Here is a 21,833-nt window from a genome sequence, read left to right as displayed (position 1 = left end):
CCAGACTGGTGTTTATAAAATACTAATTTATGTCTGATTCTGCCTGTAAAGCCTCTGTGATCTCTCATGGCATTTCAATAAAATCCACATTTCTTCTTAACAGAAGACCATGGGGGAGGGGGAGGGGGAAAAAGTTACAGAGAGGGAAGGAGGAAAACCATGAGAGACTCTTAAATACTGAGAAAAAACTGAGGGTTGATGAGGGGTGGGGGAGAGGGGAAGGTGGGTGATGGGCATTGAGGAGGACACCTGTTAGGATGAGCACTGGGTGTTGTATGGAAACCAATTTGACAATAAACTATATATGTAATAAAAAAAAATCCATGTTTCTTACCACGACCACCAAGACCTACAGTGGTCTTGTCCCTGCTGACCTCTATCTGAGTGTATCCCATTTTACTCACGTCTGAGGCTGGTAGTCACCAGCCTCTCCAATCGCAGGACTCCTTGATGAGTCCTGGATGTGCCAAGCCATCATTTCAGGTCCTTTGAACTCGCCATTTCCTTTGTCTGGAAAACCAGGGTCCACATGGTCCACTCCTTCTTGTTATGCATTGTAAGGCTCAAATGCCACCTCTTCAGAGTGGCTTTCTATGCTTCCTAATCCAAGATGCCCACACTACTTCCTTGATCTCTCTGAATCACATCACTCTATATTATATTGTTTTAGAATAGCACTTAATAGTATTGACTTATCCCCTCATTCAGAAAATAATTATTAAGTGCTTACTATGTTTCAGATGCTTTTTGAGGCAGTGGAAGTAGGTGAACACAAGAGCAAAATCCATGCCCTCATGGAAGTTAAGTTGTAGTTAGCATTCTCCATCGCAGTCCACGTTATGTTCACTTTTCGCTCATTGTTTGTTTCCTTCCATTAGACCTCTACAAGGCAGCGATCTTGGAAGCCTTTTTGTTCCTAAAAGAGTACCACTAAATAACTGTGGCCCAATAAATATTTGAAAGAATGAATAAATGAATAGAGACTTTTGAAAACATTTAAATTCCTTAGATTAATGAATTCTATCCATCAAAGCACCTAGTTTCCTTCTCTTCTTAACCCAATGTCAAAGCTAAGAGGTTTTAAAGAAAATCTGGTCCCATGCTATTTAAAGTATGGACAAGAGAGCAGCAGCAGAATCTGAGGCCAAGTTACAAATGCAGAGCTTCAGGCCCCATATTCCAGAACTACTGGATCAAAATTGGCATTGGATGAGATCTCAGGTAATTCCTGTGCACAGAGTTTGAGAAGCACTAAGATAGTCCATTTACCTTACGTTAGAGATAGTAAACCGAGGCCGAGAGAGGACGTGGACTGCCCAGGGAATACGATCATATTCTTATTTGATCCTTCTTTCCTTTAAACCATGAAGCTTCCCAGGTTTCACATTTGTACTTCAGTAGGGGCCAGAGGCCAAATTTTGAAACCTGCACAGTGACACCCATGGTGAGTATTTCTAGAAGCCTGGCCCTCAGGACCCCTGATGTCTACCTGCAAATGTGCCTGCCACCTTCACATCCTACTCTATCCAGCACCCACTGTTGAGTGATTTCTAGAGGGGAGTGCTTTCTCTCAGAGGTCGTTCTTTTGTGTGCACGTAGGTCCTGTTTCCTCAATAACAAAAATCATTTTTGTCATTTTATTCTCAATAGTCAGGAAGTTCTCATCTGAAACCTTTTTTTTTTCCTTTCTTTCTTTCTTTCTTTCTTTCTTTCTTTCTTTCTTTCTTTTTTAGGGAGGGTTGTTTTCAGCTCATCTTAAAAGAGAGATGCAAATGTTCTCTCTGTATTATTTCTGTGCATACGTGCCTTTGCTGGCAGAGCCCTGGTTTACAGTCTCTGGGCTGATGTTTTCCTCGCTCCAGTGACTCGGACTCTGCAATGCAGTAGAAGTTGTCTCTGTGATTGAGCAGCTTCTGACCTGCCCCGTTCTTACCGGACTGTCAGGCTTCCTCTGCAGAGAAGCTGCTGGTGACGCTGTTCCATTTCTAAGGTCTCCAGGAGATGTCTAGCAAATAGCATTCCTTTGGTTTAACAATTAGCAGGGAAAAGAGGACTTTCAAAGGTTGTATTTTATCTCTTGTAGTCAAATATCTGCATTTGGAGCCTTTAGCCGAGGCTCTGCCTGAAGATAGTTCTGTCCCCTACCTGGCCCAGCACCGATGCACCTTTTCTCACATCAAACCTCGGCACTAAAAGAGCAAGAAGAATCTACAGTAATAAATGTGAAAAATCAGTCTAAATTCTCACCTTGAAAAAGGTAAAACTGGTTCTTCTCTCATGCAGATGGATTTGAAATACTGCAGTAAATACTGACCTAGTAGTACAAATAAGGAAAAGGCATAATTTGCTTTTCCTTAATTGTAGAGGCCGTAGCAGGGGTTTGGGAGCCAGATGCATTTGGGTTTGGATCACAGTTCTGCTGCGCTACTCACACTGTGACCTTAAGCATAATACTTAATCTCTCCAAATCAAGGATTCTGTCTCACAATAAGGGATTAATCCACCCCCAAGGGACACGTTAAAGCTTCCTGAGGCTCCTGGGATGCAGTGGCATCAACAGACATAGATGATTTTGCAGCTGTGATTATTAGCAGTGGCAGCCCTTAATGGTGCAGGTAATGGTGTTGGTGGCATATAAATATACCATGTGCAGTCATTCAGATAAGTGGCTGTGGACCTGGGATTTAAATTGATTTAAAACGTGTTCAAGTGTATACCCAATGGATGTGGATAATCAGTCAACAGGGAATGGTAATTAGCAAATTCCTGAACTGTGGCTCTATCTGCAAGGCCAATAGACAATTACCTGCTGACTCAGAAGGTCACAACATGAGGTGACAGTATTGGCTGAAGTGGTCCTCGTCTGAGCAGGACAGGGCCCAAGCTGGGGTGGTGGCCTGGGTAGGAGCTCAATGTATCAGAAGACAAGAAATAGGATTGAAATTCTGAATCAGGATCTCTGGGATTAGAACCTTGCTATCTGAGCCTTTCCCTGTGGTCTCTATGCACACAAACTTTTGATAATCTCTGGTTAAAAAAAAAATGCCTCCCAGTACACTGTCCGTTCAGACAGCACTAATCCATGAAAAGGAGGCCTTGGTCAAAACAAATAATTACATGTATGAGACAACTAAACAGCCTGAGGCAAAGGATTTCCCCACAGTCTTATCCATCTTTATACATGCAACCCACTCTCCATTTCCTGGCAACATATACAGGATTAAGGACTTTCTGAAATGTGCAGAAATGGCCTATCCCTTTTATGAGTGAACTTTATCTGTTTTCCCATTTTGTGAAATTCTAGTATATTTTATATAGCATGTAAAACATTAGATGCAATTAATACCAGAGAAGTGGACAGGAATTTACTCTCTCAACTCTACATTTTTAGTTGTCACATAATTGTCTATCAGTCAATTACCAAGTATTTACTAAGCACCAAAACTGGCCAATTGCCTAGGGAAGGATAAGGTCCAACACCTTTTCCCACAGATTTTACAATCTAATATAGAAAAAAGAAATGCAAGGAAGAAGTAAATACTAAAAGAGTTACTATTGAAAATGAATACATTGATTAGAAGTAATAGCAACAACAACACCCATTCACTGAATGCCTCCTATAAATCACAAACCATACTAGATATTTATATAAATTATACCTGATTCTTGCAACAGCAATACAAGAGAGGAACCATCTCCTTATGTTACATAAGAAACTGAGGCTCAGAGAGGTTAAGATATTTGTTCAAGGTCATATGGGAAAAAAATGGAAGGGCTGAAGTTCACACTTCTAAAGTCATTACTTTTTTAAAATTAGGAGTATGGAGAAAGAATTCTCAATGATACAAATATATCACCAGATCATCTCATCCATGCTGACATGGGGGATGAGGCTGAGAACTTGGTCAAGGGCATGAAGCTAACAAGAACTCAGGTATCTTTACTGCAAACTGAATCCCTGCGTCAAAAGTGTATAGTATCACACTCATCTATTCAATACCAGACAATTATAGCTCAGCAACTTTCTGTCCTCTTCCTCACCTCCTTCCCTTCTTCCCTTCTTCCCTGCCTCCCTGTCACCTTCCCACATCAGTCAACAAGCCTCAAAATAGAATATATTTAAACTAACAATTCTTGAATATGTTCAGTCTATGGACCATGTCATCTAGAAAATGTGTTATGCTTTTTCATGCTTCTCTGCATCTTCAAAGGCAAGTCACTGCCTAGAATGCCAGTCATGCCCATCTTGAGTAGGTAGACCTCATTTCATGGCCTGTCCAAATATGTGTTTCTAGATGAAGCCCTTTGCCAACTCACCTGTGCCAACTTAGTCATTCCCCCATCTGTGCCTTCACAGCCCCCACTACTTTGCTTCATGAAAACACTAAGTTTTAAACTCCTTGAGAGTAGAAACTATTTTTCCTTCATTCTTTATCCTCAGTATCTAACTTAGAACCAAGAATTAACAGGTGCTCAAAAGTCTAAGTGGATGGTTGATGAAAAGATGGGCATAGTTTTGCCTCAATTTTTAGTGGACCCCAGAAGGCCCCAGCAGTACAGAAACAATCTTCTCCTACTGAACAGTTAGCATAGTCAGGCATTTCCAGACCTGGAGAGACAATGAGAGGAGATCATGGCCATGGGAGAACACTGTCAGAGTCCCCAAGGGAGCCCGAGGGACAGTCAACATTACTATAATTAATTGAAAGATATTATGGATTGTGACTGTGGCAGGAAACACTTTTGCCATTAGAAAATGGATATCTTACAGGTTTACTGGATAGAATTATTCAGAAAGCTAGTGTGTTTTCAAACATCCCGACCTTTTTCTATTACTTCAGTATAAAAGCTCCTGGCCTCTCTATTTGACATTCTCTCCCCAACAGACTCACATTATTACATAGACCATCTTCCATTCTCACTGATTACTCTTGTGTTTTCTCCTCTTTAATAAAAGCTGCCCTCGGGATGGAACATTTTATCAACTATTAGTAACTTAGCATGGATTAGAATGACTCCTTCTATGAGTAACTCTCAAGACTGATTTGACATCAGTCAGTAACAACATAGCGTGAACTTAAAGTAACTTGGAATAAATCCCTGAGGAGTTTCCATCCTGGAAAACAGGGCTTTGGGCTCTAAGAAAGGAATCAGGGCTCAGAAAAGGAAGGAAGAATGGTGGGGAAGCTCTCCATGGAGTGTCTCAAAATATCTGAAGTGGGCAGTCACCTAGCCCAATATTATTGTTCTCATTGAAACTATTGATGATTATTATGCCCAAGGCACTGTGCTAGACACTTGAATGAGCATAACTTACAATCCTCACAATAATCTTATAAGTCAGCTCATCCTATTTATCACTTTTGTCTCAACTTCAGGGTTTTTTGACCGCCATTCAACTGTACTAGAACCCTCCCCAAACATCTTATATTATTTCTCAACAGCATTGATCACAATTTTATTTATAGTGTTGTATACGTAGGTGTACAATATCTTCATAAGAAGATATTAAACTAAGAAGATATTAGACATTAGATTCGAAGTCCATTAAGATAATGATCATATCTGCTTTATTTTTATCTATGGCTCTATCCCTAGCAACTAGCAAAATGCCTGCCTCATAAGAGGTATCCAATAAAAGTCTTTCAGTTCATGAATAATTGAAAGGAGCAAATATCATATAACTCTTACTAAACCCACTTTACAAAGGAAGTCAAGGTCAAGGTCAAGTTTTAATAGCTTGAATATAGCTGAACCAGTTCTCCCAGGTGTGCTTGACTCCCAAACACATGCACTTTCGACTACTCACTGCCCCTCTTTCAGCTTCAGGCAGGAACATACTTGTTAATGGGGTATCAGCCGTGCACCCACCTTCTTTCTTTCTCCTAATCCTCCCATACAAATATATAGACGAATGTCTTTTGATGTCTGCATTAGAATCTTACTCATAAGCTTTGGATAGGCCAGCTACTATTATCAGATCAAGAGGTCTTTTAAAGAAAGCCAAATTTATTACTATATTATTTTCTCTGTTGTTTTTCTGGATAAGGAATGGCAACCGGATTTTAAAATAAAAAGAAATCAAGATAAGAATAGTTCTAGAAAGCATCCATCCAGGAGGCACTCTACAAGCAGAAAAGCATTTTGTGGCTTGAAGATAAAGCATCACACATATATGCAGTAACTGCAGGAAGAATTCTGGAGAATTCTTCATAAGAAAACACTGACACTCCATAGAGGCCCTGTGCCTGGGGAATAAGAGCTTGGGCTGGGGGACCAGATGACGCTAGTGAGCCCCAGATCCTCCTATGTCATGTTGATAAAACCTGCTGAACAAAGTTGTCTTGAGAACTGAATGATATGCTATATTTGGAAAGTGCTTATAAAAGCCTTCATAAATGTGACAAGTTGAAGGCTGACAAAACAAAGACTGGGAAATGGCCATCGTATTTTATTGGACTGCCCAAATTCACAAGAAGCTCATGACATGTTTGAAGAGACAGAATCAGGGCTTATAAAGAATCCTGACATTTTAGTATCTGGGACCAGTAAAGCTGTACAGTATTTTAATCTAAGAATCATTTTAGGCTTGGTTACCGTAGACTTTGCCTGATGCAGAAAATAATGCTCACAGAATCTATCAGCTTCCTGCTTAGCTCCAAGAGCAAGTTAAAAAGCCATTGGTATCATGTGCAGCACAAACTTAGATTAAGCAATTTATAGGCAGAAGAGAATGTCTAATTTGCACATAACTGATGGCAGGAAAATGAAAGATAAGTTCATAACATTTCAGCTGACTCTGCAGTACAGCTTGGCTTTTTATTTTTATTTCCTTCAAAGTTAAAAGGAACAGAAATACAAGCACAATGATTTCACTGCTTGTGGATGTGACTCTTTGTCCTGTACTCAAAGCTCTGCGTGATCCGGCTGAAACCTCCCAGGATTCCAGGCTCACCTGTGAGGGGTTCACTAATGGAATCACCTATACATGGTCCCCCCTCACTCCCCCGAGGATACCTTTTGCATTCCCAGCTCATGGTGTCCCTCTTATCCATACAGTCATGAATGAATTTATTCTTTCATTGAAATGAGTCACTTTCTGGTGTTGGGAGATGCTGATGAATATGACAGGCATGGACCCTTACCTCAGGGACTATATAGCCTGACAGGCAACTGCTATAAACACATGCTAGGTGCATCTTCCCCCAGTTTCCATCAGTTGGTATACTGCCCTTCTCTTCCAAATATCACTTATTTCCTCCTGTCTTTCCTAAACTCTCCAATGGGTGCAACTCTTCTACTTGCCTGTACTTCCTCCTGACATTTCATAGCTGCTACTGTCTACTAAGTGTTCTATGGCTAGTGCTGGACTCAGCACTGTAGACAGGTTATTGGATTTAATTTTCAGAATAACATTATGAGGTAGATAATGTCATGAAACCCAAGTTTCCCAAAGATGAGACTGAGGCTTAGAGATGCACTCTGCCCAGGGTCACGCCATCCTAAGTGCTGGAGCCTGGCTTCAGACCCAGGCAGCCTGACCTCAGAACATGGGCCCTCAATCATTATGGCTCTCTGCCTCCATATTTTATCCCCTTCATTCTTGTCCCTCCTCACCCTCTGGCCCAAGGCTGAGAGTTTCCTGAAGGCAGGCTTGTCTCATTCACCTCTCATCCTACCCTGCCTGTCCCACCCCACCTCCCTGTCCAGTGGGACTAGATACTGAGTCAATATTTGACTGATTTAATTGAATTCTACGGATACCCAATTTAAATTCTATGATCTATTCTTAAACCATCTAGATGACCTTTTGAGTTCTTATAACACATTAACTCACTTTGTACTTCAATATTCTGTGGTTTCATTTGCATAAACTCCTTGGTGTTTGTGTCTCCGGATATTTTATCATGCTAGAAAGCTAGCTGCATTTGCTTTTATTCATGCATCTGCTATTATAGAAAGTGAGGAAGGAGTCTGACTTGTCCAGGAGGCTGAAAAACATTTCAAAGGATAGACGGGTCTATGAAAAAGGCTTCTGGGTTATTCCAGGAGGGTACAGCTCAGGAAACGCTTTGAGCAGAGGTCTCTGCAGACTCAGCTTTTTCAGTGACAGGTCATTGGATGGCAGCCTCCATCACCAACATCAGAGGTCTGAGGGGCGGAACCCAACCTGCCCAGCCATGGTTTCCCTCTTAGCAATTCTCACCACAAATCCTTTGTAGAAAGTATAGGGTACTTAAGTCTAGTTGCAGGAGAGTGATTTGAACATTGATCTTATATAATAATTCTGATCTGCAATCAAGGCCTTCACTGAGACTGAAAAGATGTAGCTCCCAATAACTATGTAGCCCACACAGACTTCAGTAAACTATTTCCCTTGGGAGAAGATGGGCACAAGTGCTGGTGCAAGTGGGTACAAGCAATACCATTGTCCTGAAGATTTAATCAGAATCATGTAGAAGTCTGCCTTTTACCCATAATTTTGGCAGAACTATAAGTTTCCTGGATCTCTGAAATGAAATTCTTAAAGATAGTAAAATTATGTGGTTACTTGCTGTATGAAATTATTTTGTTACTAGCAATATGAACAGGTAGGTAGGTAGGTAGGTAGGTGTTAATAGTATGAACATGAGCTTAAACTGCATTATCTGTACTATCATGGGCATCAAGGCCAAAGGAATGAGCAATAGCATTGAGGTACTGCCTCCCAGTTTCCCAGTATCAAGCTCCTGTCTTATTCACTTCTGGCAAGAAGTGGACTCTTGGGAATTATGTAAGATCTGTGAGAGAAACAAACGCTAACTCGTTAATGAGTACTCTAGTAGAGGAGAAAATGCCCAATGCTAAGAAAATGAGTGAATACAATTTTGTACAGTCACACACTAGGACATGACATTACATTGAGATACAAAAATACTCCTACACGACAACATAAAGAAATCTCACAGACAAAATGTTGAGTGAACTCAGTGATAAACAAAAGAATACATGTAACTGAATGATTCCATTTATATGAAGTTCAAGAATAGGGAAAACTGTTTTAGAGAGAGGATGGGAAAGGACGTACTCCAAGGAAGGGATACTGAAGCATTAGATCTGCTGAGGAATAACTACATGATTTCATATTTCAACATTTTTGAACATGCTACTTCCTGCCTACAGTGTGGCCCCCTCTCTTGTCTGCCTGGTGGAAATCTGCTCATTCTTTAGGACTTAGCCCTGGGAAGACATTCATAAGACCCTTCCTTACCCTTTATGAAATATCTCTGGTAACTGGTTACCAAAACTACTATCGGTTTTTCTTTGGCAAGATGGAACCAACGTCGGAGCAAAATTAATAATAAAGAGGTTTACTTTTCACTAAATATTTTTTATTGTATGTATTACCTATTTAAAATAGAATTTAGAATTAAAATAGGAAATAAGTGAAAGTGAAAGTTAAGTTCCTGAGCTACCAGTTTACTATAAATTAGGAATAAAGGGGTAGACACTCTAACCCCCCAGGAGCTTTCTTCCTCTCGCCTACCCCAATCCAGAGACCACTTTTTCCTTCTTAAGAAGACACTGAGCAAAGCTAAATGAAGCTGGAGTATGGCAAGTAAAGAGGGAGTTAAAATCTGTAGGTTGATCATAGTAAGGCTCTCATACAAAGTTACAGTAAAGTTCTTACAGGAGAAAAGAGATTATGAAATACAAAACTCAAAAAGAACGGAATTCACCGATTACCCAGGTAAACACAATAAGGGGTCAAATCTCCCCAGACTGACCCTCCCTTATGTGCATTCCGTGGTCTCTCATGGTCTATGATGAAACAGGGAAAATTGCTATAAAATAATATGCTTTTCACCTTGAAAGCAGAGGATCTGACTTGGAGAGCTGGGGATATTTTTCTGAAGTAGGATACACAATTGATTATGGGTAGCATAAATTTAATGTTACCATAAACTACAAACCACAGCTAAGATATTGTCTTCTGGAATCCTCATTTCTAATATTAAACTGCTCTCATAACAGAATAGGCAAACTGTTTTCATTCAACCCTGAAACAGATATTTATTTCACATTTACTCTGTGTAGTATATAAAAATAATAAATGCTCCTAGTTTCATCATATTTATGTTCTAATAAATTATGAGCAGGAGGAAAGTAAAACAAAGGAACAAGTATGGGATTTCATATGAAAGGGTTGTGGTTCAAGCCACATCTCTACTATCTCTATATTTTGTAACATGATACCAAGCAAGTCACTGAGTCTCTCTAAATCTTAATTTCTTCATCATAATATTGGATTGATAAGACTGAAGAACAGGTTTTTCAGGAGCACCCAAAACAATTACAGATTACAGCATGTATTCTACAGCAGACCCTTAATACAGTTTTGACTCTCTTTTATACATTTTCTCCCTATGATATGTTAGCATGGTGTGTATTAATCATAAAACTACTACCTTCCACTTAGCCAACCAATCAACCTGTAGAGCATAAACATATTAAGGAGTCAATATGATGTAACTGTTCAGTTTGGGATAGAAAATATTACAATTAAAATCTCAGTTACTGGGGTGCCTCAGTGGCTCAGTCGGTTAAACGTCCGACTTCGGCTCAGGTCATGATTTCATGGTTCGTGAGTTCGAGTCCCGTGTCAGGCTCTGTGCTGACAGCTCAGAGCCTGCTTCGGATTCTGTGTCTCCCTCTCTTGCTGCCCCTCCCCCATTCATGCTCTGTCTCTCTCTCTCTTGAAAATAAACATTAAAAAAATTTAAAAATCTTCTCAGTTACTGTTTGTTTTCAGGAAAATTATCTGATCTCTAGGAGTTTTAGTTTTCTAGTTTCTAAAAAGGGGGATAAAACCATCTTCTCTTAAGGGCTGATGTGAGGCTAGCCTAGGCTACACCCTGCTTAAGAAGTCACTGAGTAAGCATTTGTTTTGCAATTTCTTTCCCTTAAAAATTGGTGTGTTTTGCATTTTTAAAAATAATTTTCTGAAATCCATTGAGATAAATGGAGACACCTCAGAATAGAAAGCCATCAAGAAAGTCATCAGAAGTAAGAGGGTAAAAAGGAAGAAAAGCACAAAGCTTTATTCTGTTTTCTGAAGAAGAAGCACCCTCAATAAACTCTTGCTAAAAACACAGCCACTCTTTGGTGACTGGTCAGTTGCCAAATGTCACCTTGTAAATTATCCACCCCTCAACACATCATGGGATTCCTCTTAAGATGTGGGCTTCCTCATCCTTTTTTCCAGTGGACTTTTTCAGCAAAGACCAGGCACTGCTCCAGCATCCACTTACCTAGCAGCTGCTCGGTGCCAGGAAACGGACACACAGACCTCTTGCCAGTTTGATCCCATCAATGCATTTAAGCTTCAAACCAACTCCCAAGTTCTTTTTGTACACTTCGTGACTGACCCAGCCATTCATGGCCAAGCATCTATTATAGAGAATCTCCTGGGCATCTATCATAGAGAATCTCCTGGGCATGTATGTCAGGAAATATGTTCAAGAAAGTTCATGCCTAGAGCTGAATCGTGTCCCTTCAAAATTCATATGTCGAAGCCCTAACCTCTCAGTATTTCACAATGGGAACTTATTTTGAAACAGAGTTGCTGCAGATGTAGTTGGCTATGTGAAGATGAGGTTACACCAAAGTAAGGTGAACCTCTGAAACCTTTGGTTTCTTTTAAGAAGAACACCACATAGACAAACACACACACAGTGAGAGCATCACATGAGGACTGTAGCGATGCTACCACAAGCCAAGGAGCCACCAGAAGCTGGGGGAGGGGCCGGGAACAGATCCCTTTCCTCGTACTTTGGAGGGAGAGCCACCTTGCTGACACCTTAATTTTGAACTTCTGGCCTCTCGAATGGTGACATGATAAATTTCTGTCATTCTAAGCCACCCAGTGGTGCTATTTTGCTATGGCTACCCTAGCACACAAATATAGGCTGATACTCAGTATGCACTGGTACCACTGATGAGTTGTCAAAACATTGAGCTAGTTTTCCTCCAGTTAGTATATGGATAGTTATGTCACTGCTCTGAGTCTGTTAGGCACCCCTGGCCTCCTGGCCACCCTAACTCCTTTCTTGGGACCCATGGGCTTCCCCCCATGATACAAAAGTAAAGTTTAAGGCCTCATGAACTCAGAAAACTTCAACCACCTACTTAGGCTGGTTTACTCTCTCCATGCAAGAGGCTGAAGGATACGCACATTCTCCTCAGCTCACCACTTCCTCATTGCACCTTAAGACAGGGCCATGTTCTCTTCACATTGTAAGGATTTTACCTCTAAGCTCTCTAGAGAAGAAGATGTGTACATATTATAATTATATATATAATATATGGGAATGTAATAAATATCCCAAATCTATACAATTCTCTATAGTTCCTAGTTCCCATCAAAATGGAGATCCTGAAGTTAAGGGTGAGTTAAACTCACCTACCCAAAGTTTTAGACGTAAAGATCTAATAATATATTCCTAAGTGTGTCCATTCAATGATTTCCCATCACAAGTTGCATTGTCCATGTCTTGTTTCTGCGACCTCACACAGGAGCCATTCCCACTCAGAATTCCTTTACCAAGTAGCATAGGACATACATGCTTCCCCTGTCTCCAGACATCCAGAGAAAACACAGATGGAGTTGCTACCTCTGTTAAGCTGGGGCAGGAAAACTGTGATGCTGCCTGGCACATACATATAATATTACAGGCTATACCTTCATTGCAGGTAGGCCTCTCACAAAATGATGGGATCCTGTGATCTCACCACACTAGATCTATCAACAGCTCACTATGCTCTAAGGGGAAACTGCTTTGTAGACATGCCGTCATATGAAGTCACTACTGCCTAGCTGAAATAGTCATCCATGCAGGCCTGTGATAACACCTGTGTAGGATGGACGTGGATGTAAACTACAGCTTTAATAGGAGCCCTGACTTTCTAGAAAGATTATATTTCAGAACCCGCATTCATGCATTTCAGTTGCCATGGGCACAGGCAGCTGTGTGGAGATGAAGCTTTTAAGTTAAGCAGCCAAAGGAGACTTTTGATTAAAGCAGATCTCAGCTTGCTTAATGAGTAATGATAGATCCTAAATCCAATACACCGACTCTTTGAGGGCATTGTCAATGTAGTTTATTTGCTTCCAATGACATTTCTTAAGTCACGTTTGTTGCATGAATTAGTGAATGAACGAATAGTTTAATTAATGGGTATAGATTGAGGGACTGTATATGATAGGCATTTTGCCAACAGGCAGAGATGCAAAAATGAATAAAATATGGTTTCTGCCCTCAAAGATCTCACTCTTCAGTGAAGAAGGAAGTTATACATAATGGTAATTTTTTTTTAATTTTTTTTCAACGTTTATTTATTTTTGGGACAGAGAGAGACAGAGCATGAATGGGGGAGGGGCAGAGAGAGAGGGAGACATAGAATCGGAAACAGGCTCCAGGCTCTGAGCCATCAGCCCAGAGCCTGACGCGGGGCTCGAACTCACGGACCGCGAGATCGTGACCTGGCTGAAGTCGGACGCTTAACCGACTGCGCCACCCAGGCGCCCCATAATGGTAATTTTTTAAATAAACAAGTTTTATGCCCAAGAGAAACCGTTCCTGGGAGAAGAAGGCAGTGTCAGACAAGGCTATGAAGGGGGCAGTGATACTGAAGCTTAGTCCTAGTGGATGAGTGGGCTTTGCTCCAATACATTTGAAGACAAAGAACATTCCAGAAGAAGGAAGAATGTTTAGAAAACCTAGTCATGAAAGAGCAACATCCTTTGGGAATGCAAGGAATATTTCTCATTCAGACAGATAGTTCTAGCATTGCTCAAGTACCAATCAGTAATGCCTTTAATATCTGACAATCTTAATCATCCAAAACATGACCTGGAAAGGGCTCCTCAACGTGGGCACAACCTATAACAAAGTCCATGCACTTGATTTCTTTGTGGAATGGTGACACCATCTTCAGAACAAAAACCTAGGTAGGTAAATGTTTCATGTGACATCAAGTTTACTCATTTGACAAACACAGTCTTCAATAGTTTTTTTGGGAACATACACAAGGGAAAACATAAACTGAGAATAAGAAAAAAAACCAGAAAAATGCAGAAATCTAGTAATCATCTTACTAGTCCTTCTCTTCCCCCAATAAGAATACATCCAGCTCCCAGAGCATATAACAGGAAAATATAACTTTGTAATGATCCTTCTGACTAAGAGACTGGTTAAGATTCCAAGTCTGAAATGTGTTAAAGTAAGGTAACAGGCAATGACTCCATAAAGTTTCTCATCAAAACCACCTAACCATTAAAAAGTCTGGCTTCTTCAGGGTGTTAGTTTTTACTCATTTTTAAACGTGTTCGAGGAATTATCCATTTCTGAAAGGTCTGACTGGAAAACTGCGATCAGTACATTTTCACTTACCTCATGATTAGTGAAGCAGATATTGGCTTCCTTATCCTATGATTCTTTTGTGTGATGAACAAAGTCACTAAGTTAATCAGAAGACAGTCAGTTGAAATACATATTTTATTTAGACATCCAGAGGCAGAAATATTATTACACCAAGTCTTAAATTGAAAATCAAGTGAAGGCATTAAGCAGGATTTTAAAGAGATGAAACTACACTCTGAAATACTCAAAGAGGCTGCTCTTATAAGGACAGGGGCTGGGAGTTAGGCTAATGGAAGGTTTTGACTCTTCTTGCACGTTTCTGCAAAGATGCAGAAAAACGCAAACATATGCAATATTAATCATACACAACAAATCCATGACATCTAGTACCTGGCTTACATCCAAAGAAAAACGGAACTGTATCTCAACTCTACTACCTGTTAAAATTTTAACCTTATTCTGAATCACGGTTTAATCTCTCAAAATTGATTTATCTATCTAGCTTTTGGATACCTTTGAAATTCAAATGAAGTAAGTCTGTAAAAGCATGATCCTCTTTCCATGATTATTTCTTTCCAACAGGAGTCTTTAGAGAGCAAAGATGACACCTGGGAGAACTACTGCCATGAGGCTTTGCTCTCCCAGTTTTACAAGGCTCTTGTGAGATTAGCGATCATATATGGTAAGTGCTGGCACATATGTAAATGGTCAGTAAAACGTAATTGTTGTTATTCTCTGCATTTAAAACTCCAGGAAAGAATTCCCATCTTAAATTGTCTTTCTACAGGAGATCATGAGAGAGCATTTCTGATTTAAAAATAGGTACCAAAGCTCTTCTTCAGTTAAAAACCTGACTCATTTCGCAAGTTACAAATATAATACCCTCATAGGTTTTTTGGTTTCTGCAATGACAAGACTTTCTGCTCAGAAGCAGATTTAGTATGAAGTTTAATCCTCCAGGGCTCTTACTTTGCAAAGTCCCCTTGAGGTTCTGGAAGAGGCAAATAGTGTATTCAATCAGTTATGCGATTTTATAAAATTGGCAGAATAAATGTGTTTTAGCAGCAGACAGTGAAGACCATTGACTTTCCACTTTATCTGTCACACTCCCCTTCCTGTCAGGCACAGAGCACCTAACCGAAAGGTATGGAGTACCTAGAAAAAAGGAAAACTGAACTTGAGATATATTCAGTTTGGTTTTAAAAAAATAAACTGATGTGGCTCACAACACTTCCATGTATAGTTGAGTCTTTGATAGTCATTTTGTATAGGGATATCTTCCAGGGACACTACTGCCACCAACTGTGGCAAGTGACCTCCTATCTTGACATGAAGGTATAGGGCAGAGGTTGAAGGCTGATAGGAATAAGTCCCATAGTACCTGGTGCTAGAATTAAGTGGGTAATAGAAAAGAGACAAAGTTTGAAAGGAACAGAGCTGAAAATTCTTCCAAATCCTATAACTTAATATGAAAGATGATAGAGATTTTCCTAAATTTAGCAATGACCCCAAAAATATAAATACCATTGCTAAAATTATTATCGATCAATATTTTTAATTCAATTAACCTCTATAGACAAAAAGGTGAATTTTTTTATTCTCTCTATAGATAATATTATAAAATATCATCATACAAAAATATAATCAAATACAGCTTAACCAAATAAACAAAGAAAAAATATTATAGAGGTAAGAAAAGCAGTTAATAAAAACTATGATAGCTCTCAACTTTAAAAATTTTTCATATGCTGAAATTTTTCATTTTTTCGCATGTATATTTTTCAGTCTAAATTAATATTTACTTTTGTATCTCATTTTTTCTTTTTTTTCTAAAAAGAAAATCCCCAAAATAGGTGTTTGAAGTCCCATAAAATCTGCATCAGTCAAGTCCCTCTCAACATTCACTCAGATCCTGAACTGTCTATATACACAGTACTTTTTGTGGTCCAAGTAGCACTTAATTATCCTCTTGACCTCCAGCATTTAATCAGTAGATAAAGGCACTAGGAACAAAACGGAGATCAAATATCACTTTTATTAATGGATACCCAAAGACTATCATAGGGCTCCAAAGCATGCAAGGGAGACCTGAAGCCAATCTGGGTGGCCTATTTTGTCCCACATGGGAGGCAATGAGACCTGACTCACCCACCAGTCACAATCAGAGCAGGTAGAAAATATTTCATGTCTTCCTGAAACTGGAAAGCCTATTCCATAGGTTCATTTCATACAAACTGGAAACCCATCTATTCAATGCACCTGGGCACACTGAGTTCAAAGAGGACAAGACATAATAGGAAATCCAACATCCACTTTGCCTTTACAGTGAAATCACTGTGGTGGCTAAAAAAAATGTTCTCCAAAGTAGATAAGGATGTACCCAATTAAATTAGCTTCACCTTTTTTTTTTTTTTTTTTTTTTTGAATGTGTGTGTGGTGGTGGAGTGCTGGAAAGGAACAGAGTGTTTCTTCAAATATCCCCTCTCCATGGATGTTCCTTCCTATGAAAAAATGAGTAAAGGGTAATAATGATTTATCATTGGAAAGGGTCTAAAGGCTGATTTAAATAAAAGACTCAAATTCTTTGAACTGATAGCAAAACATAGGAAACACCAATGTGTATGTATCAACTTTACTGTAGAATATACCTGTTAACCTAAGTTCTTTGGGTGTTTGCTAAATCTTGGAACAAATATGCACATTCTCCTGCCTTATGAAAAATTTCAGAAAGCCAATAGTTAACCTAAGGATATAAAACAATCATTCTGTAATAAATACATAACCTAAGTCTGCTACTAAAGTTAGTTGGCTTCAGGGTCTTATACCATTCCAGGAATTTATTTGTGTAGGTACACTTTTGCAGTATGAAAAGAAGCGTATTTTGATGTACTTGTAATGTCAAGGAGAAATAACCTGTAACTCACAAACAAAAGAACTATAAACATTTAACATGCATTTACCATGAGCAAAGAGAGAACCTCACTGTGTCTGCCTCAGAGAAGCAGAAGAACCAGATATGGAATCAGGGAGTTGGAACCTATTGAGGGATGTAGGTAACATAGTGAAGTGAACAACAGAATAATGCAGGTGTTCTGAGCATAATTATGCTGCTGGATAGCCATATGATCTTTAAAAAGTGAACTATATTTTCTCTGGACCTCCACACTCTCATACACACCTGTGTGCATGCGCGCACACACACACACACACACACACACACAGAAAAAAATGAACTCATCCAGCTGTTAAGATCAGTGACAAAGTACAGGATTGAATTCTTGATGCAGTGTTTCCCAAAGAGCATTCATCTTGATTCCAATACATGAGAAAAGTTCTGAAGAACAGCTTTCCATGGTCAAATAATTTTAGAAAATGTTGCATATTTTCCCCGTTGATATATTCAGTGTGCATTAGTTTTTTAGTCTAAGATGTACGACAGTAATGTAATAGTTTTATCTTTGTTTAGCATAATGCTTGAAAAACTTATTTATGAAAACCTTTTAGGACAATATCTATGATATATAATTTGGGAATGTCCTCTGAGGCAACATTTGAGAGTTGCAAACAAATTCTTTTTTTTTTTTTTTTTTTTTTTTTTTTTTTTTTAAATTTTTTTTTTCAATGTTTATTTATTTTTGGGACAGAGAGAGACAGAGCATGAACAGGGGAGGGGCAGAGAGAGAGGGAGACACAGAATCGGAAACAGGCTCCAGGCTCTGAGCCATCAACCCAGAGCCTGACGCGGGGCTCGAACTCACGGACCGTGAGATCGTGACCTGGCTGAAGTCGGACGCTTAACCGACTGCGCCACCCAGGCGACCCATGAGAGTTGCAAACAAATTCTTTAGAGACTTACAACACAATACTGCATTTAGATAACATAGTCAGAATCCTGCTTTGAGCTGTCCTCCTGTGATAGTGCTGAATTTGTTATTTGGAATGCCAATGGCCAGACATAGGAGAATCCTTTGATATAAAACATGAAGTGGAGGGGGAGGGGTGTTGGAGGAGGGAAGAGTATGTTGATCTTTAATAATATTTTTCTTAATGCAAACAAAAACTTTTTTTCAAACCTTTAGTTAAATTCTAGCTAGTTAACATATAGTGTAATATTAGTTTCAGAAGTAGAATTTAGTGATTCGTCACATAACATACAACACTCAGGGCTCAACACAAGTGCCTTCCTTAATACCCAACACCTATTTAGCCCATTCCCTCACTCACCTCCCTCCATCAACCTTCAGTTTATTCTCTATAGTTAAGAGCTTCTTATGGTTTGTTTGTCTCTATCTCTTTTTCCCCCTTTTCCCATGTTCATCTGTTTTGTCTCTTAAAATTCCACATGTGAGTGAAATCATATGGTATTTGTCTTTCTCTGACTGACTTTTATTTCATTTAAAATAATATATTCTAGCTCCATCCACATGGTTGCAAATGGCAAGATTTCTTTCTTTTTTTTTTTTTTTTTTTGGATGGCTGAGTAATATTCAATTATATCTGTATGTGTACACACACACACACACACACACACACACACACACATCTTCTTTATCCATTCATCAGTAAATGGACCTTTGGGCTCTTTCCATAATTTGGCTACTGTTGATAGCCAAACTGCTACTATAAACATTGGGGTGCATGTACCCCTTTGAATAAGTATTTTTGTAGCCTTTGGATAAAAACCTAGTAGTGCAATTGCTAGGTTTCTTTTGAGGAACCTCCATACTATTTCCTGAGTAGCTGTACCAGTTTGCATTCTTACCAACAGTGTAAGAGGATTCCCCTTTCTCCACATCCTTGCCAACATCTGTTGTTCCCTGTGTTGTTAATTTTAGCCATTCTGACAGGTTTGAGGTGGTATTTCATCATGGTTTTGATTTGTATTTCCCTGATTATGAGTGATATTGAACATCTTTTCATGTGTCTGCTGGTCATCTAGATGTCTTCTTTGGAAAAATGTCTACTCATGTCTTCTGCCCATTTCTTAACTGGATTATTTATTTTTTGGGTGTTGAATTTGACAAATTCTTCATGCATTTTTTGGTAGCAGGAAATCATGTGGGGTTGAAGATTCATTGACTCAAATATGTTTGTCATCATGATAGGACCTCATGTAGGAAGAGTCGACATATAGTAAAAAAAAGAAAGTCACAAGTTCTAACTGTGAATTATGTTCTATGAGAGATACAAAGTACTATAAATTTATGGTATTTTTTTTTATTTTTTATTTTTTTTTTTTGAGTAGAGAGAGAGAGAGGAGAGAGAGCATGCATGCACAAGCGGGGGAGGGGCAGAGAGAGAGAGGGAGAGACAGAATCCCAAGCAGACTCTGTGATGTCAGCACAGAGCCTGATGTGGGGCTTTAACTCACAAACTGTAAGATCATGACCTGAGCCAAAATCAAGAGTCAGATGCTTAACCAGCTGAGCCACCCAGGCACCCCTATGGTCTTTATTCTAAAAGAATTTAAGATTCCAGTTGGGGAAATAATGCACATATATGTAACCAAAAAAAAAAAAAAAGAAAAAAAGAAAAAGAAAAGAAAAGAAAGAAAGTTGTTAAAAATAGATTAAGAAGATAAAGCAGAGACCGTGGAGCTGTAGGTATTTGCAGAAAGGATAAATCCCTCTGTGTGGTAAGGGAAAAGTACATAAAGGAAATGGATGGCTCAGGTGTTTCTCTTTTTTTAGTTTATTTGTTTATTTTGAGAGAGAGAAAGCACGATCAGGGGAGGGGCAGAGAGAGAGGGAGAGAGAGAGAATCCCAAGCAGACTCTGGGATGTCAGTGCAGAGGCTGACATGGGGCTGGATTCCATGAACTGTGAGATCGTGACCTGAGCTGAAATCAAAATCAGATGCTCAACCAACTGAGCCACCGAGGCACCCCCTAAGAATAATTATGCTGAGCATGGAAGGATGGATGTATGGATGCATTGATGGATGGATAAAAGAGTAAACATCAGAAATGATAATGAGAACAGTTTAAGATAGAAAACTGATCATGTATCAGAATATCTCTGGTAGAAATACCACGAATAATACCTGATAATGAGAAATTTAAAGCAAAGGCTATCAGGCACCAGATTTTATATATATATATATATATATATATATATATATATATATAAATTTATATTTCTTATATAATTTTAATTCTTATATAATTTAAATCAAAAGTTATCAGGCCCAAGATATATATATATATATATATATATATATATATATATATATATAATACAGGTAAGTGTTGAAGGAATAACAAAAAGAAAAGAAAATAAAGAAAAGAAAAAGAAAAATACATGTTTCTGAACCACAGGAGCTCAAGATATATTGATACAGAAGAGGAAGAAATAGGCATATACACAAGTAACTCAAATAAAATAAGGTAGCAGTTCAATCTTTAGTGTAAGCCAAACCCCAGATTATAGAGTACAAAGGAGGGAGTTAAAATTTGACTGTGATATTCTATAAAGATTATATAAAGGGGGTGACATTTAAGCCAAGTCTCTAGGAATAAATTATATCAAATGAGACAGAGAAAGAAGAGAGCATTTCAGAAAGTCCAGACCAAAAAGCAAAGGAATGGAGATGCAAGCAGAAATTGGATGATTAAAGAATGTTAAATAACAAATGTGCCTATGAGTTGCAGGTGGCAGTGGATGAGACTGACAATAGCTGAAAGGGTCTTCACAGTTAAGGGCTAAAAACTGTGAAGGGTCTTGAGTGCCATATTAGCAAAGGATTCATGCATTATTAACTTTTATTTATTTATTTATTTATTTATTTATTTATTAAGTCTGTTTTAAAACAAAACGTTTCCAACCATTCTCTCAGGATATGCAGGGACCACTGAGGAGTCAATCCAGAGAAGACAAGATCAGAAGAAAATAAGAAAGCACTTGCTTCCAAGTTCCACATCTTCAACTCAGTTAGAATAGCTCTGCTCCGAATATCATTTCATGTTCAGCTTCCACTTAGGGTTTCGTTTAAACAAAAAGACCTATAAGTTTTTAAAATGTTTACCACCCTCGGGGAGCCTGGGTGGCTCAGTTGGTTAAGCATCTGACTTCGGCTCAGGTTATGATCTCGCAGTTTGTGACTTCAAGTCCCACGTCAGGCTCTGTGTTGACAGCTCAGAGCCTGGAGCCTGCTTGAGATTCTGTGTCTCCCACTCTCTCTGCCCCTCCCCGGCTCGTGCTCTGTCTGTCTCTGTCTCCCTCTCTCTCTCAAAAATAAAAAAACATTAAAAAACTTTTAAATAAAAATTAAAAAATAAAATGTTTACTACCCAAAGATTTGAAAAGATAACTGGTTGTCAAGTACAAGATACTATAGAAAGGCAAGGATGCTTTAGGAAGATATTGTAACAATATAGGTAAGATATGACTAACCTTTATTAGAGAAATCAAAACTAGTAGAAAATGGAAACAT

The sequence above is a fragment of the Leopardus geoffroyi genome, chromosome A3 (assembly GCF_018350155.1).
Source record: "Leopardus geoffroyi isolate Oge1 chromosome A3, O.geoffroyi_Oge1_pat1.0, whole genome shotgun sequence".
NCBI lineage: Eukaryota > Metazoa > Chordata > Mammalia > Carnivora > Felidae > Leopardus > Leopardus geoffroyi.
The sequence above is the reverse complement of the archived record's forward strand: the minus strand, read 5'-3'. Positions refer to the sequence as shown.